The following is a 6874-nucleotide window of genomic DNA, read 5'->3' as shown; positions in this document are numbered from 1 at the left end:
TTCTGAGGAGAGTATAGTAAGAATTTTGAGCTAATGTTTCATGTTTTAAGTATTGGTCCTTGCTCTATTATGAGGTCCCCCCCCACATTTTATGCATTTATCCTTCTAGTAGAGAAAAACAAAGCCATTTTATGCTTGATCCACTTTATATACTGAGTACCTTTCTAGAAAAGGCTTTGCTATTTCCTTTGATACCCTAAATCTGCGCTGACTCTAAATTTTTAGAAACTATGCCTGGGACATCAGGGTGGATATTTAATGTGACTCATTTGATCTTTACAAGCTTAGGAAGTAGGTGCTATTATTGTGCCCACTTTACAGATGAGGAAACAGGTTAAGTGACTTGCCCAGGGTCCCAAAGCTACTGAGTATCCAAGGCTGCATTAGAACTCAGATCTTCCTGACTCTAGGTTAAATTCTCTATCTACTGCATCACCTACCTACCCCTAACATGAAACATTTTGTGGACTGATGAATTGATATTTCATTTTCACTTCATATTTCTACTGTCTCAGAAATTCACTAAAGTTCCATATCATCTGGTTAGCCCAACATGGATGGATTTCAGGAAGCACCTCTAATTTTTGACCAATAACTGGAGCCTCTAAAGATGCTTGACTTCTCAAGTCCACAAGGACTGGAAATGTATATTTCTCAGATTGATGTTTAATCAACTATCACCCTAGTCAAAAAAAAAAATACCTGTCATCTTAAGTATCCAGGCCATAGTCATTCAATTAACAAACATTTATTAAGCACTTATTAAGTTCAAGACACTGTGCTAAGTACCAATACAATGAAAATTGAAGCATAAACAAGAATGTGCTTTTAATTCCTCAAGGAGCTTACATTCTCATGAGAGAGACAACATGTAACAAAATTGTATATGAAATATATATACAGGAAGCATTATGTAATGGAAGGTATTTAGAAAGAAGACACTAGTGGGAGTGGGGGAGGGGAAAAAGTAGGGGAGAACTAGGAAAGATCTCTTGGAGAAGTGATTTTGAATTGTCTTTTTTTAACTTGGAAATATACATTGTATTTTTATTTTGTTAAGCCTTTCCCAATTACATTTTAATTTCATTTGGCCTACACTAAGGTGAGACCTCTGTTCTGACTATTGCTAGTCAAATTGTTAAGGCATATTGGTGACTCAGTGGTCATAATGCCAGGCCTGGAATAAGCAAGATTCCTCTTTCTGAATTCAAATCCACCCTCAGACATTAGCTGTGTGGAACTGGGATAGTTGCTTAACCTTGTCTTGATTTCCTCATCGGGAAAATGAGCTGAAGGAAATGGCAAAATACTTCAGTGTCTTTGCCAAGAAAACCCTAAAATAGGTCACAAAGAGCCAGACATGAATGAAAAATGACTTGAACAAAAATTTTATGTTTCTCTGGAGACTATATTTGCCTCTTATGCAAAATGAAAATAAAAACTCCCCCCCCCTCATCAAAGGTGAGAAAAAAGGCTACCAAAGACTAAGGCACCACTGGGCTGAAGTCATTGACTTAGAGGGAAGTACAGGCAATTTGTTTTGTTCATTTAAATCCTATCCAAATACACATCCTGCTTCTTGCCACTAGGGTTGTGAGGATTAAATGAATTTATAGATACTTTGCAAATAAGCAGAAATTTAAGGGTAGGGAAGGTGATAATTAAGATTATGCCTTTGCTCTGATGTTCACTCAAAGCTAGTGTCATTTTACCTTTTGTACCTACTTCAATTATAAAATGAGAGTAGAGTCTGACCCAAGTCTTCCATTCCTGAGGAACCTGTTTATATGTTTTGTGACAATCCCAATGGTTTTATTACAAGTTTATTTACAGAACAATTATACAATTTTATTGGGTAATACCAAACCATTTACTTATTACATTTATGAGAAAACTCTCAAAACAGCAAATATTACTGCCATTTTGATTTATAAATATTAAAAAGTCAGCCTTTAAAAGTTCTTATGTTAGGAAGATTCTTGAACTTGTGGTTCATATCCACTATCCCCTTCTACTTTTGTACCTGTTTCATCTCCTGAAGGTTTTCCTGAGCTGCCAACTTCACCACTTAGTTCAATTAGCTTTCCCAATTCAAATTTGGATTTCTTGAGGATCTTGACTTTTTGAACAAATATATCATGGAGAGGATAAATGGACTAGCAAGCCTTTTCTGTGTCTTTTCCAATACTGGCTGAATTAGTTTATTGACATCTTCTTTCAAGTCATTTACCCAGGTCATGATTTCCAACACTTTCTTACAAATTTGACAGACTTGTTGGTGCTAGGTAAAAGAGGTCTTATGAATCTGATTGTTGCACTTTTAGGTAAAAATCAATGCAAAAAAAGGTAGAGCAAGTAGCCATCAGTAATTTTGCTATCACCATGGGATTCAATCATGGTCTGCCACTTTTTGACAATGGAGCACATCCTGTCCCAGGTAAGATCCATTCTATGGAAATTAGTCAAACAATTTTTACCCAGAATATCTTCAGTAATTAACTTGAACTTATGAAAAGCAACCTCATCATTCTAAGGATCAGCAAAGTTCACTTCAAAAATGCTACCCTTGAGAATATCAGAGGCAATTTTTGTTCCTTCAGTTCTTATAACCAGTATCTTTCCAGTATTGTGTATGGTGTACATAACTGGTGCTTCTTCTTCAAAAATAGATCAACCAATTCAGTACTTGACAAAAACTACTGGGAAAACTGGAAGATAGTGTGGCAGAAATTAGACATAGGCCAACATCTTACACCTTATACTAAAATAAGGTCAAATGGATACATGATTTAGACATAAGAGGTGATATCATAGGTAAATTAGGAGAGGAAGGAATAGTCTACCTTTCAGATCTTTGGAAAGAACAGTTTATGACCAAACAAGAGATAGAGAATATTATGAAATGCAAAATGGATGATTTTGATTACATTAAATTAAAAAGTTTTGTACAAACAGAAGCAATGCATGCAAAGTTAGAGAGGATGCAGAAAGCTGGGAAACCATTTTCATGGCCAGTACTTCTGATAAAGGTCTCATTTCTAAAATATATAGGAAAGTAAATCAAGTTTATATGAATCCAAGTGATATCCCAATTGAGAAATGGTCAAAGGATATGAACAGGCAGTTTTCTGATGAAGAAATCAAAGCTATCTATTCCCATATGAAAAAATGCTCTAAATCAGTATTGATTAGAGAGATGCAAATTAAAACAACTCTGAGATACCACCTGACACCTGTCAGATTGGCTAATATGACAAAAGAGGAAAATAATAAATTTTGCAGAAGCTGTGGGAAAATTGGAACACTAATGCATTTTTGGTGGAGCTGTGAACTGGTCCAACCATTCTGGAGAGCAATTTGGAATTACGCCCAAAGGGCTATAAAGCTGTGCATACCCTTTGACCCAGCAATACCACTTTTGGGTCTTCTTCTCAAAGAGATCATAAAAAGGGAAAAGGACACACATGTACAAAAATATTTATAGCTGCTCTTTTTTGTGGTGGCAAAGAATTGGAAATTGAGGGGTTGCCCATCACTTGGGGAATGGCTGAACAAGTTGTGGTATGTGAATGTAATGAAATTCTATTGTGCTCTAAGAAACAATGAACAGGAGTTCAGAGAAACCTGGAAGTACTTGCATGAACTGATGATGAGAGATGAGCAGAACCAGAAGAACATTGTACACAATATCATCAACATTGTGTGGTGATCTACTATGATGGACTATATTCTTCTCACCAATGCAATGGTACAGAAGAGTTCCAGGGGACTCATGATGGAAGGGGATCTCCAAATCCAGGAAAAAAAAAAAAAGAACTGTGGAGTATAGATGCTGATTGAACCATACTATTTCTTTTGTTTTTGTGCTGTTGTTTTTCTATTTGGGAGTTTTTCCTCATTGCTCTGATTCTTCTCTTATAACATGACTAATGCAGAAATGTTTAATGTTATTTTATATATATAACCTATATCAGATTACCTGCTGTCTAGGGGAGGGGGGAGGGAGGGGAGGGAAGGAGAAAAATCTGAAATTGGAAAGTATGTATAAACAAATGTTGAGAACTATTTTTAGATGTAACTGGAAAAAAATAAAATATTTTTATCAGAAAAAAAAGAAAATAGATCAACCACTTTTTTTCCACTTTTGGTGAAGCACTTGTACTTGCCCACTGCTGTGATCCTGCTGTGAAAGCCAAAAGCTTGAATTAAGTCTTGAAAGAAGCCAAAGAAACTTGGAAGTAGAAGTGACTAAGAAAAACATCTAAGTTTTGCATATTTTGGATGGCCTTCCACGGGCCCATTTCTATGCATATTCTTTGGAAAATTCTCCAATCCAAACTCATGCTATCTTTATAAAAATGATAGAACTGTGTCATAAGGAAACTGATAGATTCTCATAACAATATGCATAGAGGTAAAACGTTTTTACTTCACCCAACTTGCTAGTTCATAATTAGTCTTATGGTCAAAAATTAAATATAGATTTAATTGGTACACTCAATTTATCTACAAACATCACCCCAACTATGCTTTTTTAATCATGAGACTTAGGAATTATGTAAGAGAAAATAATTCAGGAGGATAAACTAGAAACAATTATCTTCTATATAATATGTTCACTAAGAACTAGGCCCTGAAGAAAATAGTAATATCTACTAGTAACATAGCTTTTATCTATAACAGTGCCCCAAATCTTTTAAAAGTGAATCATCCAAAAAAACCAAAATAAAATAAAAGCACATACTTGGGGATAACTGATGATTCAGGCTTCATTGAAATGCTTTGATTTAAATTATTGTTCCATTTTGTAATGAATTCCATCCCACCCCAACACACATACAATTAGTAGGTAAAATTCTTAATTTTTATCTAGAATGAATGTTTGGAATCCATTATTAGTTTTGAGATCGTATAGGTGGTGAAAAAACTTAAAGAATTTATAAATATATGGATAGGATATTTCATATTATTTTCCCCTTATTTTTCCCACCACTCACTTTTTGACTCTCTTCCCTCCGACTGTGGTTTCCTTGGGGCTTAGATCACAAAGCATCCCAGCATTTTCCCATGCTGGGCAATTCATGGTTCACCAGCCTACATCTCTACCTTATCAAAATTGTTTTGGTTTCCTATTTGATCAAATTAGAAGAAATTCTTTAAACTTCATACTAGGATATTTTACTTCATTTAAGACATTAATATCACATTGATTTTATTACCTGTAACTTATAGTCAATAATTTTATCAAATAAGCTGAAGGAAAACAAAATTATAAGGGGGTCTCCTAGTCAGATGTTCCCTCTCTCCACTTAGCAGCCAAAAAAGCCAATGAGGTCATAGAGGGCATAGTATTCTGTACTAGGGAGGCAATAACATACTCTTTGCCTCAGTCAGACTTCAGTATTTATTCAGGGTGTCACTTTTAGGAAAAACGTTTGTCAGCTTGAGAGCATCCAGAGAAAGAAACAATTATTATAAAGGCCTTGTCAGGGGCGGCTAGGTGGCTCAGTGGATAAAGCACCGGCCCTGGATTCAGGAGTTCCTGAGTTCAAATCCGGCCTCAGACACTTGACACTTACTAGCTGTGTGACAGTGGGCAAGTCACTTAACCCCCACTGCCCCGCAAAAAAAAAAAAAAAAATAAAGTCCTTGTCATCTGAGGATTACATGAAGGAATAGGTAATGTTTAATGTTGAGAAGAGGTGGGGTGGGCAAGTAATGAAAGTCATGATAGATGTCTTCAAGTAATTGAAAGTTGGTTATGTGAATGAGGACATGAAGTTGTTCTGTTTGACTCTCAAGGGCAGAATTTGTAATGATATATAAAATATGAAAAGAGAAAAACAATGGGACTTGATATAAGAACAAACTTTAAAATTTATTAGAGTTATCCAAAATTGTAAAGACTCAGATCAGGAAATAGTGACTTTGCCATCACTAGAGTTCTTTAAACAAAGGATGGATGATTACTAGGTGAATATACTTGCACATTTTCTTTCAGACATTTCACCCAGGTATATGGTTACTAAGGTTTCCAAATTCTGAGATTCTCTAGTATTCAGATTTTCAAATACAATCTGACAACATCTGCACTGAATTTTAGGATTTGGGATGTTTTCTTAAACTCTATGAATTAAAGAACTGATTTGGTCTGTGAAACCTAAATTCTTTATGAGTCATATTTGTTTCTAACAATTCATATTATACTTATGTATATATTTCCACTTGCTAAACTACCCTATCATTTACCGTTTCCTGCTATTTGAAAGGAAAACATTATAATCATAATCAAAATGTGATTTGAGGCCACTGCCAATCAATGGAATGTGTTCCTCTTAAAAGCCTGAAATAAATTATGAGAATTTCACAGTAAAATTAGAATGGATATTATTCCACACGCAGGAATCAGTCTCAGCAAAACAGTAAGCATCATGTATTTCTGAATAAGTTCTCATGGCTGACACAGCGTCATTACTAGATTGTAGCAATTCAAAGGGAAACCAAAGAACCCTTCTAAGTGCTTATATAAATATGTGCTGATTTGTACATGACTCAGTAATAGATTTTAAATTAATGCAGATTCTGAAAATTGGATTTAATTTACATGAAGTGGTGTAAAAGAATTATGATTTCTAAAATACTAAACAGGAGGGAAGAAAATGAATGGGTTTGTGATGGCTGAGTCAAGGTTCTCTCTCAAAGCTTTTGTGCACCAAGTTAACAAAGGAGTCTTGATCTCAAAGATCTATTGTTTAATCAGTGAATATGCACCCTCTACCTATCAGGGTATGGATCATTAATCCTTTACAAGAACATTTCTTATGTTGTTGTGGCAAAAATGTTCATAACCCTGTGTCCACTGTTTAGTCACGAG

At 35.0% G+C, this 6874-nt stretch overlaps 1 pseudogene; it reads right to left on the bottom strand.

Moving 5' to 3' along the window:
• Positions 1-1967: 1967 nt before the first annotated feature.
• On the bottom strand, positions 1968-2646 carry LOC122747324 (annotated as a pseudogene).
• Positions 2647-6874: the final 4228 nt, after the last annotated feature.

This window comes from Dromiciops gliroides, chromosome 3, assembly GCF_019393635.1.
Source record: "Dromiciops gliroides isolate mDroGli1 chromosome 3, mDroGli1.pri, whole genome shotgun sequence".
Taxonomy (NCBI): domain Eukaryota; kingdom Metazoa; phylum Chordata; class Mammalia; order Microbiotheria; family Microbiotheriidae; genus Dromiciops; species Dromiciops gliroides.
Note: the sequence above shows the minus strand (reverse complement) of the source record. Positions and strands in the feature narration are given on the sequence as shown.